Here is a 16597-nt window from a genome sequence, read left to right as displayed (position 1 = left end):
TGAGATCTTGTGTGCTTTGTAAGATCTCACAATATTTTGGCAAGATCTCCTGATGGCTGTTCTAATGATTATTAGCAGGCTGAGGGTTGAGTAAAGTGAGGCCTATCAGCATTTACTTATTTATTATCAATGAATTTATACACAAAGCGGATCAAACAAAATCAACACAGTAAGCAAAAACAAAACAACGCCCCCACCCCGCCCCCCCAAGATACAGATATAGCCTAAAAAGGCAACCTAAAAACCAAGAAAATGCAGCCTAAAAACCAACCAACCAACCAACCGTTAAGAAAAAGCAGCAGTTTTAAAAGAAGCTGGTTCTTTATCTTTTAGTAAATCACTTCAGACTGTTTCCTGGAAAGCATTAGTTAAATGAATTGAAATTGCACAATAAAAACCTGAGAAATATTTAATTCAACTTGTTTCCTCAGTATTTCATGTGTGTTTACAATGTTGTTCATGACCTTATTTTTAAACACCACTGAGATCATCAGAACAAAATTTTGTATGTGGGTCCAGAATGTAATTCTACTTTTGGCATATTTCTTAGCACCTATATAGCCTCCTCTAGAAGGGCAATGCATAGTTTACACTGCAGGAGAAAGTATTATTTTTGAATGTTTGCTTTTGTAAATCTATTTGCTTGCTGAGTATGCCAAAACGATTTATATTGTGGCGGCCTATGGCTTTAGATGATATGTTTTTATGCATTGTTCACTTTTCAGCGTGAGTTCCTCCATCTGGCAAGGCAACCTCTGTCCCTGGGTTCACATATAAGTGTGTATACATAGGAAGGTCCAAGTCCATTTCCTCTCTCCTTGCATATGTTTTTCAGGACACTTCCTTCTCTAGACTCCAAGCAGTCTTTGTCGTCCAAGCCATTTTGCTGTCTGAGGCAAGGGGATGAGATGCACAGAATCCAACCAGGCTGACAGACTGACTGGTGATGGGAGAACATCTTCCACTGCACTGGAGGTCAAAGCCCAGCTCAGAAGGTACTGCCCCCAGCATCTGCCGCCTGAGGCAGCTGCTTCATTCTGCCAAAGGGTAGGGCCAGGCCTGCTGCGAGTGTGTGAGAGAATATTGCCTTTTAAATACCTGGCCATGAGGCAAACATTCCAAACATTTGCTGGCGTGGGGTTTGTTCAGTGTCTAGTTTGAGAAATACTGTGAACAGGAACTATTATAGCCAAGTCTATTACTCTCTAATAGTGTGGCCATTAGAAACCTATTCTGGTGGTAATTGATCATTAAAGGAGGGAGGGAGAGAGAGAGAGAGAGAGAGAGAGAGAGAGAGAGAGAGAGAGAGGAGAGAGAGAAATCATTGGCCAGCCCTCTGTGTGCTCTAATGCCGACAGTGGGCAGCTGACCAACCCTTTCCCTGTGCCATAACAAAAAGCTACTTTGCTTATTGCAATTAAGAATGTGATCTAAAAGCCAATGGACAGATCGGTGTGTAAGTGCGAAAGACGGTAATTAAGTAATGCGGTATATATGATATATAGAATGCCTGAGAGGAAAATGAGCAACGGTTATAGTATGCTAATGGGGTAATATTTAGTCATCTAAATAAAACAGAGGCAGATGAAGACAACGTAGCTAGGATTTCCAAATGCTCCTACTGAGTCCATCCCATTTTGATACCCTTCCAGGCTGGGATGGAGGTACAGCTTGAAGGCCTTCTTCCATCATTCCTGTAGAGACAGAACAACATTTCAGAGGAATACAGAAAGGCAAAGTGTGTAGCTTAGTGAATGTTAGAGACTCAAGGAAAAAGGAGAAATACAGGAAGTTGTATCCAATGCAATGGTATCATATGGGGAGCAAAATCCAATTGCACAACAGAACTTTAACATCCCCTGCATGTGTGTGCACACTCTCAAATCTTTTCTAGGTGGTTGGGAAACCCTTCAAAGCAATTTTTTTTTGGCTGAGTGGGGGGTGCACTGGGAGAGAAAAAGAAGGGGAAGTCTCATTGTATGAGCAGAACCCCCCTGCAATGCAGGAATCTCAGCTAAGGTAACAATTACAGATGGCCCTCCAACCTCTGCTTAAAAACTTCCAAGGAAGGAGAGTCCACTACCTGCTGGGGGAGACTGTTCCACTGCTGAACAGCTCTTACTGTTGAACAGTAGGGATGCAGGTGGCGCTGTGGTCTAAACCACTGAGCCTCTTGGGCTTGCCGATCAGAAGGTCGGCGGTTAGAATCCCCACGACGGAGTGAGCTCCCGTTGCTCGGTCCCAGCTCCTGCCAACCTAGCAGTTTGAAAGCACGCCAGTGCAAGTAGATAAAAAGGTGCTGCTGTGGTGGGAAGGTAAACTGCATTTCCATGTGCTCTGGTTCCCGTCACAGCCAGAAGTGGTTTAGTCATGCCAGCCACATAACCCAGAAAGCTGTCTGTGGACAAACGCCGGCTCCCTCGGCCTGAGAGCACCACAGCCCCATAATCGCCTTTGACTGGACTTAACCATCCAGGGGTCCTTTACCTTTACCTTTACTGTTTGACAGTGGTACTTATACCCTTTTGGGATGACCCAAAATGATTCTTTTTCTGACATCAACATCTTCATTAAATTAAATGTACCACTTAATGCCAAAATATGTTAAAAGGGATAGAACTGCAATTTAGGAAGAAGGGTTGGGTCCTTCAACAAACGGCGGTTCATAGATATAACTAAGCAGAGAAAATCACTGAGAGCAAGATGTTCATTGCATCCTCTGAGCCCTTCCCTTATAGCTGGCATTACGGGTAGCCTCCCAGATGTTTTTGGGTTAAAGAGTATTTCCCACCTCCTAGCAACCCATATAATTGGCTGTTTCTGGGCCCTGTTGTTGTTTTCCTAGGCTGGGAGGCCTTCTTGATAGTCCCTCTCCCCGTATCCATGGAAATCTAAGGCAAAAGAGGCTTTAGGAATGGTTGTTATGTATATTTCTAATGCATGTCACAGCTTTAGTCCAGGTCAAAGAGGAAGCAGACAATCTGACAAGCGGGAGCTGAGTTTAAACGGTGACAGAGAGATCTGCCTGCCATTTCAAGGCCGCAGCTGCTCCAGAACTGGCTTGCCCTATTTCAAAGCAGACGATTTGGGTGGGAGAGGGATTTTGTTGTGTTAGCCATTGTCACTTCAAATTTCTTTGCTAGGGATGCTTGAGTAAAGTTGATCTTCATGAATTCTGATAGAGTGGCCTGACACAAACTGTCCAGACTAATGTGCCGACCAGAACTTAGTTATTCAGTGTCTTTCAACCATCCTGAATTTTCTGATGCAGTTTGAGAAAAGAGATAATTATGTGGATTTCCCTCCCTTTAAACCCACAGATTAATGCAGAAACAGAATGGAATAGACTTTTCAGTGGGCACATGCAAAAGTGACCCAGACTGGAAATAGATAAGTTTTTATTTCCTCCTTTATTGAAAGTTAAAAATTATTATATGCACACTAAACGTGGTGAGACATAAATAAAAGAGAAAGATAAAAAGAGAAATAGCACCCGTGTAGAAGGAAAAGTAAAGGGGGGGCACAGAAAAAAAACCCAAAACTGTATACTTTGCAAAGTTGGGTGGTGCTGTGGTCTAAACCACTGAGCCTCTTGGGCTTGCCAATCGGAAGGTTGGTGGTTCGAATCCCCAGGACAGGGTGAGCTCCCATTGCTCTGTCCCAGCTTCTGCCAACCTAGCAGTTCAAAAGCACGCCAGTGCAAGTAGATAAATAGGTACTGCTGCAGCGGGAAGGTAAATGCGTTTCCATGCGCTCTGGCTTCCGTCATGGTGTCCTGTTGTGCCGGAAGTGGTTTAGTCATGCTGGCCACATGATCTAGAAAGCTGTCTGTGGACAAACACAGGCTCCCTCGGCCTGAAAGCGAGATGAGCGCCGCAACCCCATAGTCATCTTGGCCTGGACTTAACCATCCGGGGGTCCTTTCCCTTTCCCTTTATCGTAATTCACCAGATCTTAACCTATCAATATTTGTAAGAATGGATTCCAAATATCTAAATAGATAAGTTAAGTCACGCTTTTAGAGAGCTAGGGATAGAGACACACACTCTAGCATTCTGCCCATTTCCTTATTACCTTTCTTTAGCTCCTGCTTTGCAGTAGCAGCCAGCCATGCAGTACAAACAGAGCAGCGATGCTCCCCTGGCTTCCCAATGCCACATGTTACTGTCAGTAATCAAAAGTGGCAGGGGAAGGCATCAAAGAGCTCAATGCTGCTCAATCCAGAGCATTGGATTGGCTATGCCACTGCACCTGCCACTGCACTCCCCAGTGCTCCCTCTAGGAAACTAGCAGTGGCGTGTGCCGTTGGGAAGCCAGGGGTGGTATTACTCACAGCAGACCTACTGAAATCAGTGAACACATCTAAATTAATTCCATTAATTTCAATGGCTTCACTTAGTTGACCTAGATGGGTTCACTCAACGCTTGTATGGTGCATTTAAGCTGTTAGAGAGTAGGCTCGATGTGTGTCTGGGGAACCCTGCCAAAAGTGTTATTTTTCTAGAAAAAGATCTGCCAGTATTCATGAAGAGCACCTCTCTTGTTGTCTTATAATGGCAATGGTGCCCACATGAGAGGTGCCGTAGCTGAGTTTTGGCTGAAAAAGAGCCCTGGTAGGGACCATGTATGGTCAAGTGATGGTCAAGAGAGCCAGTGTGGTGTAGTGGTTAAGAGCGGTAGTCTTGTAATCTGGTGAACCGGGTTTGCGTCTCCGCTCCTCCACCTGCAGCTGCTGGGTGACCTTGGGCCAGTCACACTTCTGTGAAGTCTCTCAGCCCCACTCACCTCACAGAGTGTTTGTTGTCGGGGAGGAAGGGAAAGGAGAATGTGAGCCGCTTTGAGGCTCCTTCGGGTAGTAATAAAGTGGGATATCAAATCCAAACTCCTCCTCCTCCTCTTCTTCTTCTTCTTGCATAGGTGAGGGTGGAGCTGAGCCCACAATGACAGATCTCTCTTGCTGGGTCAGGGAATGAGGGCTAGATGATTTGGATCTTGAATTCAACTAAGGGTTATGGGACTTTGGTACAAACAAACACACACACACACACACGAGTGATTTGGGGAGATACGTTGCGAGAACTCCAGATTTGACTAAGCACTTAGAAGTTTGTGAATTAATGGCTCTACAGAAATAAATTACTAACAGTAAATTGCTAGGAATAAATAATGCTTCTCCTAATAAATGAGTATACAGTGGAATTTCTTTTGCATTGCCCCATGTAGTTACATTTTCATATTGACTAGACAGAGATTATGAGAGGCATGTCAACTGTTTACGGTTAGGGTTGTTTTCTGTATTTAAGTAATGCATACTATAAAATTCATGGGATTTAAAATGCTATCTCTGCTCCCTCTTGTGTTGGGGGGGCAGTGGCAGACACCATTAATTTGTAAGCATTAGTAAAATAAGATGCAGTTGCAGGAAACGTAATTGGATCATCTTTGTATTTTATGCCAGCATGTCTGAGGAATGTTAAAATAGGCACCGTGAGCACAGCGACATGACTCTGACAGCAATACAGTAGCTGTTGGAGGCTTGAGAAATAATAGCCAACTTCGCTTTCCATTGTCACTTTCAGGTACCACCTCTCACAGGCACCATTCATTAGGCAAGAAAGGCTGCAAGCCTGGAAGCTTAATGGACTTAAACCTTTTGTAATATTAATATGTTCTATAATCACAATTCCATTAGGGGGGAGAAAGGTTTCCTCTGCTGTGAACCAGAAAAAAGCATAATTTCAGCCTGCAGTCCTCGATCCACTTACCCCAGAGTAGGCCTATTGAATTCAATGGGACTGATGTCTGCATAGGCATGCAGAGGACTGCGCTATTAATCACCAAAGGCCATCTTTTCTCATTCCATTGCAGCTTTTCAAGCCTGCTGCCTGGCAGAAACAACAACACCAAAATCTAAGGTAAAAATCTCAGCAGAATATATGGGTTGCCTCAGTAGCCCAATTAACACCTGCAGGAGCTCGTCCTGAATGGTGATGATTTGGTTATTATTATTATTATTATTATTGTTGTTGTTGTTGTTGTTATAATAATAATCATGTGTGTGAGGGGGGGTATCCAAGCTCAATGCTAATGCATGCAAATCATGTACTTATACATGAGTGTGATGTTATTCCAGGAACACATTGCCGGAGCTTTTGTGAAACTTGGCTATTAGAGAACCATCTACCAGAGAAGATGTCCCATCTTGTCACCTTTCATTTCATCTTGCTTTTGTCCCTTGCTGTCAACTACCAATCTTCATGTGTTTCCCAGGCACCTTTCATTTCATTTCCCAGAATTGTAGTCTTTGGAGTTCTTCCTCCCCTCACCCACTGTTCCCAATAAAATACAGTGGTGCCTCTGGTTAAGAACTTAATTCATTCTGGAGGTCCGTTCTTAACCTGAAACTGTTCTTAATCTGAAGTACCACTTTAGCTAATAGGGCTTCCTGCTGCCGCCGTGCGATTTCTGTTCTCATCCTGAAGCAAAGTTCTTAACCTGAGGTACTATTTCTGGGTTAGCGGAGTCTGTTACCTGAAGCGTCTGTAACCTGAGGTACCACTGTAACATCAAATTCACAGATTTGCACTTACACACAATAAACTGAATACAATTTGGTGGGAAGTCTGGCCCTCAAAGGATAGGGCAAGATGAGACTTTGAAATGGCTGGATCCTGAAATGGCTGGCGAAGGGCCCACCTTTAGCTTCCATTTGTGAGGGGCAAAGAAATTAGCAAGGGGAATGAGAGTACTCGCAATAAATCCACACATTTAAAAGAGAGAGCGCGGAAAAGACTTAGATAATAAAAAGGAACTGAACAGTACAGAGCATATAGTAAGTACACAGTGCTGAGTTCATGGAATACAGTTTCAGTTCTCTGCGATGCACACAGCATGATTACATCTACAGATGTGCAGAAAATAGCTCTTAATACTGCAGGACTGTAATCTGGCATGGGTGGGGAAATAAGGAGTTCTCTGAGGAAGTAAAAGGGTGTTCCAAGAAAATCACTTTACTGAATGATTGCATCTTGTTACTGCTGCCTATTTCACATTTTTTCCTTCTATGTAACACATGCTTACATGTGCATATACAATATGTTTCTGTGCAACAGAGCATTACTGCACACATTGAATCATGTGATGCCGGCTAGTAAAATGCTTTCTTTTTCAGGGATATACTTCCAGCTCTGCAGGTATTACATTCTCTCTCTTTTTTTTTAATAAATATTTATTAGCATTTTCAATAATAAAACAAAAATAAACGAAAAATAACCAACATACAAAAATAAAAACACATAAAATTTCCATTACTTATTTTCTTTTACCTTATTTCTCTGACCTCCTCACACCTCCCCTTCTTGTATTCCAATTTAAATTGTTAGCTCAGCAAATCCTTATTACTTATTTCTCAACCTTAACTTAATAATTTATTTTAACATATTATTATTTTACCTTTTCTCTTTAGTCCATTTCCTCAATTTATTTTTGCTAACCTTATTTTCATTTAATTTAGTTCATTTTAAAAACCAATTTTGCCTTATCCAAACTTAAACATCAATACTTATACATCAATACTCATTCTTAAAACATTTTTCTAAGATCGACCAATATTCCCTTCCACGAATTTCCCAATTTTCATACCAATAACAAAACAGAATAAAAACAGAACAAATTATAATTATGTCCCCTTTAGATTCCCAAACTCCACCCCACCCCCTTTCCCGGTTTCAATCCCCAACAAATATCCATCAGTCTCAATCTACTATCAGCCTGGAGATCTCATATCCGAGGCTCTTAATTCTCTCTCAGTTCCTCTGCCGGTCTTTTTGATAGTCCTTAATATTGAACACCAAATCTCGGAGAGGCTCCAGTCCAACAGGATCCATGTTTCTTCCAGCCAGGCCTCCATACTTAAAAGTGGAGCCTATGGGGTACTCCAAATCTTGTTTCTTACTCCTTTCAAAACCAAATGTCCCGAAAGCTCCGACTTCCACAATCAAATTTATAATCCTTGGGTCTTCAGATCTCCACATAAGGAGATCTTTCCATTTTTCAGTCTCCAATTCAGGCCAGACTTTCCACATCAAATTTTTATCTTCCTTTGTTGCCATCATGTCAGGCCTCAAGCTCTCCTTTGAGACCTGCAGAATTACAGCTCCTTCTTCTTTTTCTTCAAAAACAACATCTGTCTCCTTCTCCATATTCTCAAAGCTCTCGAAATTCTCTGTTTGCCCAGTTGAATAGGCTTCCTGATTCAAATCCTTATCAAACTCAATAATATTGTTTACTGTTAAGTCCAGAGTTGTAACACTTGTAGCCAAAACATCAAGTTGGCCTTGTATCTTTGCCAAGAGAACAAATGCTCTGTCCAGTTCCATCTGGATTTTCCCCCCTCCAGCCATTTTTGTAATGTCCCAAAACCCCCTCTAGAGGGATTTTGGTTCCTTAGTATTCCTTTCAGCTCAAATCCAAAAGTCAAATTAGTTTGTATCAGCTCTTCCTTATTTTCAAATTGTATCAAGTATTTCCAAATTGTAACCAGCAGAAACAAGAAAAACAAAGTTCGCTTTTTCCGTCTTGACAGCTAATTTGACAGCTGTCAAACTCTTCAATACCTCATCAACAGGCTCTCTCGCGGGGCGCTCCCGGGTCCGGGGGGGTGACACTTCAGCTCCCAAAATTTGTTCTTTATCTTCCAGTAAGATTTCTTATACTGCCAAACCGTGAAATTAAAATCCTTAACCAAAAAGAAGAGAGTTCTCTGGACCCTAGTTAGCAGGTCCTTTACTTTAAATTATTTACAAGACGGGGAGGCGGACTTCCTGTTTAAGCCTTCCCCGATCGTGCCCAATTCATCAAAATTCTTTAAAGATCCAATTTCCGTACTACTCACGGGTTGTTACTTTACAGTCCGATTGCTCACAAGAAGAAGTCAGCGCTCTCCAACAATGGCAATGCGGCTTCACTCCGCAGAAGAAACAGTCTACTCTCAGCACCGCGCCGCTCACCCCTTCCCTGTTCCGGAGCCTTTAAAAAGGCTCCTTCGCAGCTTGGGGGGGCACAAATGGTGCCCGCCGAGTCACCACACTCACAGGCTTCACCGCCTGTGATTTTTAAGGGTCCTCGCTTCGCCGCAGCGGCAAGACCCGATCCTGCGGAGCCGATTCCCTCCGGAGCTCAGAGGGAATCCGCCATTAGTTGATCGCGCTAACCCGGAAGTCACTGCAGGTATTACATTCTCTGGCCATTAGGGAGCACATAAAAAGGCTTTTCTTCCGAGGCCCAGTTTCTAAAAGTGTTGCTAAGCTAAATACAGGGAGTTTTAAAAGCACAATGCAGCCCTGATGCAACCCTGTTCCCCATGTAAGTAGGGGCTACAAGCCCTTCAGGTTGCAGCTAAGACAGTGTTATGTTCTTCTGAAGAACAAGAACAGGAAACCTGTGACTGTCCAGATGCCATTGGACTCCAGCTTCCATCAGCCCTAACCAGCATAGCCAATAGTGTGGGATTTTGTGTCCAAAAACAGACCACTTGGCTTGCATCTGTACCAAATGAAGCACCTGACGTGGAGGAGCTATAGCTTAGTGGTGGAGTACAGGAATTACATCAATCCCCAACAAAAACCTAAAAGAGTATACCTGAAGGAGCGTCTCCACCCCCATCATTCATCCCGGACACTGAGGTCCAGCTCCAAGGGCCTTCTGGCAGTTCCCTCACTGTGAGAAGTGAAGCTACAAGGAACCAGGCAGAGGGCCTTCTCAGTGGTGGCGCCCGCCCTGTGGAACACCTTCCCATCAGATGTCAAGGAAATAAACAACCATCTGACTTTTAGAAGACATCTGAAGGCAGCCCTGTTTAGGGAGGTTTTTAATGTTTGAAGTTTGATCACTTTATCATCATCATCATCATCATCATCATCATATCCAGCTAGGGGAATACTGTCTGAAAACTTGGAGAACTACTGACAATCAGTAAAGACATAGGAACACAGCAAGCTGCATTATACAGAGCCCATTGGTTCATCAAGCACAGCATGGTCTATACTGGATTTGGGACAGGAGACATTGCCAGCCAGCCACTGTGGACTGAACCTAGCATCTTTGCATGTAGAGAAGATGCTCTGCCACTGAGCTATGGCCCTTCTCAGCTGGAAATCCTGAGCTAGGTTCTGACTCTGTATGCATTCCTAAATGCCAGGGAGTTGATAAAGCCCTAAAAGAGGGCACGTGTTGCGTTGAGACCTGGAAACTGACCTCCTGGTTGTGGGTGGGTATATTGGACAGCCACAACACCCAATTGGTAGGTCCCTCATTGCTAGGCTTAATCTGGCCAATGGGGAGCTGTTTAAATGGACCAAGAGACCTATATATACCTATGCACGTGACCCAGAGCTTCCTCTTTCGGCTCATGCATTGGAACACCCGCCCACCTCTCCCTATATTTAGGGCATTTTGCGATTGACCTTGCTATGCCGTCGTGTATCATCTGTCGTTGGGACAGGGACACGGCAGGAATTTTCCCCACTTGGCTGATTGGCTGTTGCCATTTGGGTTTCGCCTACCACGTAGCAAATCGTCACAACTTGTAAGGTTGCGGATAGGCTCTGGTTCAGGTGATAGGGATGGGAGAACGCTCTCGCCATCCCTATATGAAGGGAATACCCGTTAAAGGAATCCAGGGACTCAACTTGGTTTGGTCAACCCCCAAGAGGGGGTTGCACCCATGCCTGAGTCCAGGGGAGCATCTGGGGAGTGGACATAGTCTGTTCCCAGGCTTTCCACCTACCTCAGGTGTTCACCCTTGGCTGACCTATGATAGAGCTCTGAGTCAGCACTACCTGCAAGGTAGTCGAACCAGAGCCTATGCAACCACTCACTTTCTGTAATCAATAAAGTTGTGGCCTAAATTCTGCCAAAAACCAAAACTAAAATTTGAGTCAAATGTGTGTTTATTTAGGCGGGAGGTCTCTGGGTCTGAACACGCAAGAACAGCTCATTCACAGCTCAGAGAAAGAGAGGGAAACACCATTTAACTTGCAGTTAGTTTCTTTTTCAAGGAAACAGAACAGAGAACATATGGAGACTTCTGAGATATGCTTCACCTAGGTGAAGCAATTGCTGGGACTGGCTTGCACCTCCCACTTTACTCCTTTCCCTCTGTGTCCAGCCTCTCCCTCTATCTATGGGGAGCCCCAAGGGACCCTTTCTATTTCTTCCTGGCTCTCTGCTCTGTGATGTGCCTCAGACGCCTTGTTCTGGGAGTGTGGAGGGGCTTGCAAGCTGTCAGCAGAAAAGCTGTCAGGGTGGCTCACTGGTGAAGCTGCTAAGTCTGATTCCTGTCTTTGCACCTGCCTCTTCCTCGTCCTCCAAGCTCCCAGTCTCTTGTGCTTCCTAGCTCTTCCCCTCCTCTGGGATGTGTCTGATAAGTTGTGGGTAAACATATCAGACAACACAGCAAGTCTTCAAACAGCTCTTGTTTATTCACAGGCCAGAACAGAACTGAACTGAAGGGTTGAGTCACCCTGCTTATATAGAGCTCCACTACAATGCAACAGTAACAAATTTCTGTAACTATCCAATCACTGAACATCACTTTCAATCCGACATTTGCATATGTGGACCTGAGTTAAAACTATCTACAGTATCCCCCTGCTGGCCCAGGGTGAGAACTGGACACATAACAGTGTCCAGTTGTTCACCACCAAGATCCAGGATCCAAATCTTCTCCCTCTGTGCTTTCCCTGGAAGGGGCTTTTGTTCAGGCGGTTTCCACCCCTCCTGCTCATTTAACCGGTCCCTGACACTAAATTATGCTGGGGTTTTTATTCATTGGATGCTGCCAGCAAGCTCCTTTAAGGCTAAACGGAAATGCTCCGGTGTGAAAGTGTGGATTCTAGAAAGGCAAAGTCTTTTTCAGTCAGCAGCACCGTCAAAGCAACTTCAGAGAGGAGCCTAACTCCAGCACCTCTGTAAAACCAGCTCTCCCCCACTTATTAAAAAATCTGCTGATAAGACGCCGAAGCAGCAAATCAATTTGCTAAGGCTTGTCCGTTGCATCAAGCCGTCACTGCAAACGCCCACCCTGCTCGGTGCTACGCTTGGCTTTTTGCCAGGATATCAATCCGCCCCTCCTTACTACACAATTTCCTTCTCAGCTCCAGCTTTGCACCAGTCCTCTTCTCTCCCATTTGCAAAATTCTGGGGCTGTTTATTTTCTTGGCCCGACAACAAATGGCCCTGGAATATTTTTTTCGAGTGCTTCTCCTGTTGCAGCTGACAGTCTCTCTAAGCCTTCTGGGGTACATTAGCTCCGTTTCAGGAAAGCAGGAAGGCAGCGGCAAGGAAATAAATGGGTTCTGGCGCTCTGGGGAGATGAGAAAGGGCTGAAGCGCAAAGACGCCGTGGAAAATAAATATGGCTAAATGAAGGGAAATATACTTACTTTTGCACTGTTAAGCCTCACACGCAGGCAAAAACTCAAGGAAAGCCTGAGGCTAGGGAGGGACTGGGGTCAGCCCTCACTGCCCCTTAGAAATGCCCAGGCTGCTGTGTAGAGGCTTAGTATAATTTGGGCTTCTGGATTCAACAATGTTAGTCCAATAAACCATTTTTATTGCAACATGCAAAGCTGAGTTGCCAGCAGTCCCTAAATTTACGGAGGCCCATTAATTTATTTCACATGCCGCACATTTCTCTTCTCTCTCCCTCCCACCCCACCCCCCACCCCCAAGAAAAGCCTCACTGATCGTAAATTGTACATTTAGAAAGACTGGACGGGGCTTTTTTTTTTAATGTCAACAATTATTCACTCTTTTGGCAACAATTCATGTATAGCATTTGGACATTAATATATGTATGCTATATGCTACTTGGATCTGACGTTCTTTAAACCAACAGAGAATGCGCCCTGAAATTCTGCATTCGGGACAGGAGCAATGCAGCCGAGTTTGGGGTTTCCTTGGCTCAGAATATAAACTTGGCGACTCGTAATAAACTTGCTCACCTTGAAGGGGCGTGTTACCCCCCCCCCAACTGGGTTCGTCTTTTGTTCAGCTTCAGTGTGAAGGTGAGAGTTACCTGCACTGAGTTCTTTTCTTGGTTGGATTGCAGTAAGAAAATAACTCCTACCTCTAACATACACACACACATACACTGGCTGCTGCACTGATAACCACAGCAGGAGCAGGACAGAGCAGGGTGCTTCTTCCACCTCCCCTGTCGTGATCCTCCTCTTCCTCCTCTCTTTCTAGCCAACTTTGGTGCCTTGAACACCAGGAAGTGCCTGATGTACATCCTCCAAGTGTTCGCCTATTCTCCAGGGACATCCCTGATTTAGAGAAGCCATCCCAGTTTTTGATTTGATCACAGAATGTCCCACTTTTCCTTAAGGTAAAGGTAAAGGGACCCCTGACCATTAGGTCCAGTCGTGACCGACTCTGGGGTTGCGGCGCTCATCTCGCTCTATAGGCCGAGGGAGCCAGCATTTGTCCGCAGACAGCTTCTGGGTCATGTGGCCAGCATGACTAAGCCGCTTCTGGTGAACCAGAGCAGCGCACGGAAACGCCATTTACCTTCTACTTGCACTTTGACATGCTTTCGAACTGCTAGGTTGGCAGGAGCAGGGACAGAGCAATGGGAGCTCACTCCGTCATGGGGATTCGAACCGCTGACCTTCTGATCAGTAAGTCCTAGGCTCTGTGGTTTAACCCACAGCGCCACCCGCGAGGATGTCCCTATTTTCATTGGAGAAATCTTGGAGGGTATGGAGTTATCTAACCCCAGAGCCATCTGAAGGCAATCCTGTATGGGGAAGGGTGTTTTTTGTTTTTTTTAATGTTTAATGTTTTATTATGTTTGTATATGTGTTGGAAGCTGCCCAGAATGGCTGGGGCAACCCAAGTAAGATGTGTGGGGTATAAATCGTAAAATTATCATTATGGAATGGGACGTCCCTATTTTCATCGGAGAAATGTTGGTGGGCATGCTGATGATGTCGGGTACCCATGGGGAGAATATAGTTCCCACCATCCCAGGCACTGATGAGGGGGAAAGAAAAACAAAGAAGAAGAGAGGCAGGAGAGACAGAGGGAGTGCACAGGGAAGGGGACCAGGGAGCAAAACCAATCTCTCTCTCTGCTATGACTGAAGCAACAGCACCCATAGCATGTGTTAAATGGGGGGATTGGTGGGCTCAGCAGCCTGTTTGGCTCTTATAAGGTAAAGGTAGAGGACCCTGGGATGGTTAAGTCCAGTCAAAGGTGACTATGGGGTTGCGGCGCTCATCTTGCTTTCAGGCTGAGGGAGCTGGCATTTGGCCACAGACAGCTTTCCAGGTCATGTGGCCAGCAGAACTAAACTGCTTCTGGCGCAACAGAACACCGTGATGGAAAACAGAGCACATGGAAACGCCATTTACATTCCTGCCGCAGTGGTACCTATTTATCTACTTGCACTGGCGTGCTTTCAAACTGCTAGGTTGGCAGAAGCTGAGACAGAGCAACAGGAGCTGACCCCATTGTGGGGATTTGAACCGCTGACCTTCTGATCGGCAAGCCCAAGAGGCTCAGTGGTTTAGACCACAGTGCCACCCCTGTCCCTTTGGCTTTTATAAGAACTGTTGGTGGGAAAGAATTGTTTCCCCAAGTGATCTCCACTATTGTTCATAGTTAGCAGGCCCGTTTTGAGCCAAACCTGACAGAGCTCAACACTTCTCCATTATTCAGGGCCATCATATCTGTTAAAATGTGGACTATCCAGTTTGTAGAATTGATTCACAAGGAGTCAATTTTATGTCTGCTGTATTTGGCAAGCGCTAAGGAGAGCAGACTGTGAGGAGAGACAGTGGGGGAGAGGGGGGCACCTACTGGAATAACAGAATAATTAGCAGAATATAGCACATGTCCCCTTCTCCCCCATTCTTTCTCCTTTCAGTCCAGTCCTCTCTCCACCCAGTCTAGTCTCCTTCCTAAATCGGCTCTTGCCAAAAACAGCAGAAAATGTTCTAAGCACTTTACACTTATTTACATTATATCTCATTTGTCATTTTAATGTTCATTCACCCTGTCTGGAGAGATCTTTTTGGAGCTCCTTGCAATATTTTCTTCTTGTTCTTATCACCCTGAACAGTTTGGTATCATCAGCAAACTTGGCCACCTCCAAGTCATGATCAGAGGTGTGTATTTATGACATCGGCAGCCCCTGGGCAGAAGAGATTTTATGCCCCTGCTTTGTCAGCCGCGGACAGAGAATTAACTTGCATCCAGACACTGGGAAAGTCTGTGCTGTAGCTCAGGAAATACATGCTTAGAAAGGCACTCTCCACTCCTTCAGAAGCTGCTTTGTCTTCCTTTACCCAGGAATCCAAATTTGCCATTTATCTAAAGCACATAGAGATCCATTGGTGCTTCTCTCCTTTCATATTTCCTTATTGATCCTTGCAATAAAAAAACAATAATTTTAATATGGAACATTTTGGTTATCACTTTGGCAAACTGTGCCCAGCACCTGAAAACACGGGTGCTGGTTGGCCCTTGCTCTCCTTTGAGAAGAATGTTGCTGATATTATTGGAGAAGTTTCACAAACAGAACAACAACAAAAGTACTGTATTTGAATGAATATCCACTGACCTAGCAAACATCATTGTCATCATTTACCTGCCCTTCACCATAAGGTTCCAGGTGGTTTCATCAGTTAAAACATAGTATTAAAAACAGTTCAAAACCAGGGATTCCCCCCCCCCCAGCTGGAGCTCACGAGAGATCAGGTGGGCGCCATTGCCATTCTAAGAAAACTCATGGTGAGTTCTGGCACCTCTTTTTCTAGAAAAATAGCACTGTTTAAAACAAAAATTGCAATGGCATAAATAAGGTGGGTCCTAAAAACATACACATGAAGTGTGAAAAGCCAGAATAAAGAGATATGTCTTTAGCATTCACAGAAGTATAATGATGGTGTCAGATACATCTTTGTGAGGAGGGAGTTCCACAACATGGAGGCTGCCACAGAGAAGGCCCTCTACTGGGCTGCCACCCCTTGAGCTTCTGAGGGCAATGAAACAGCCCCCTCTGCTGATCTTAACACCAAGAAGGGTCTGTAAGAAGGAAGTGGTCTTTCAGATATTTGAGGGGCAGTGTTGTTTAGGGCTAAAAACCCTAACATGAACACCTTGTCTTGGGCCTGGAAATGAACTGACAGCCAACGTATGTCACATTCATACAAACTCTCCCCATCACAAAGTGGGAATGAATCCTTAAAAAACAAACAAAGCTAACTTTAGAGCTCCCTTTACACAACTTTAATATATTATTAAAGCACTTTAAAGACGCATTGCACACAAAAAAACCAACATTGCACCTATGTTTCTAGAACTTGGTTTCAACTCCTCTACCTGCAAATTCCATCCATTTCTGACAAAATGTAACAGTTGTAGCCATTTGTTGATTTTCCCATTATAGCCAATGGAAAGACAAGCAAAGCTTCAGGTTTTCCAAATTCAAGGTGAAGCAAGTGTTGCCTGGATCCATCCAAGGAGAATCAATCTCACATTTAGAGCACTGAGGCAGGATCTGAAGCATTTCCGCCATGTTGTGGTGTAAA

At 44.6% G+C, this 16597-nt stretch overlaps 1 long non-coding RNA gene across 1 annotated transcript; it reads right to left on the bottom strand.

Moving 5' to 3' along the window:
* Positions 1 to 669: 669 nt before the first annotated feature.
* LOC128411615 (uncharacterized) lies at positions 670 to 12533 on the bottom strand. Its single transcript, XR_008329843.1, has 3 exons — positions 12443 to 12533; positions 5766 to 5885; positions 670 to 1694 (listed from the first exon to the last, which is right to left on the bottom strand). It is a non-coding gene; the product is annotated as an uncharacterized LOC128411615 (long non-coding RNA).
* Between the last annotated feature and the right edge of the window lie 4064 nt (positions 12534 to 16597).

The sequence above is a fragment of the Podarcis raffonei genome, chromosome 3, assembly GCF_027172205.1.
Source record: "Podarcis raffonei isolate rPodRaf1 chromosome 3, rPodRaf1.pri, whole genome shotgun sequence".
NCBI lineage: Eukaryota > Metazoa > Chordata > Lepidosauria > Squamata > Lacertidae > Podarcis > Podarcis raffonei.
Note: the sequence above shows the minus strand (reverse complement) of the source record. Positions and strands in the feature narration are given on the sequence as shown.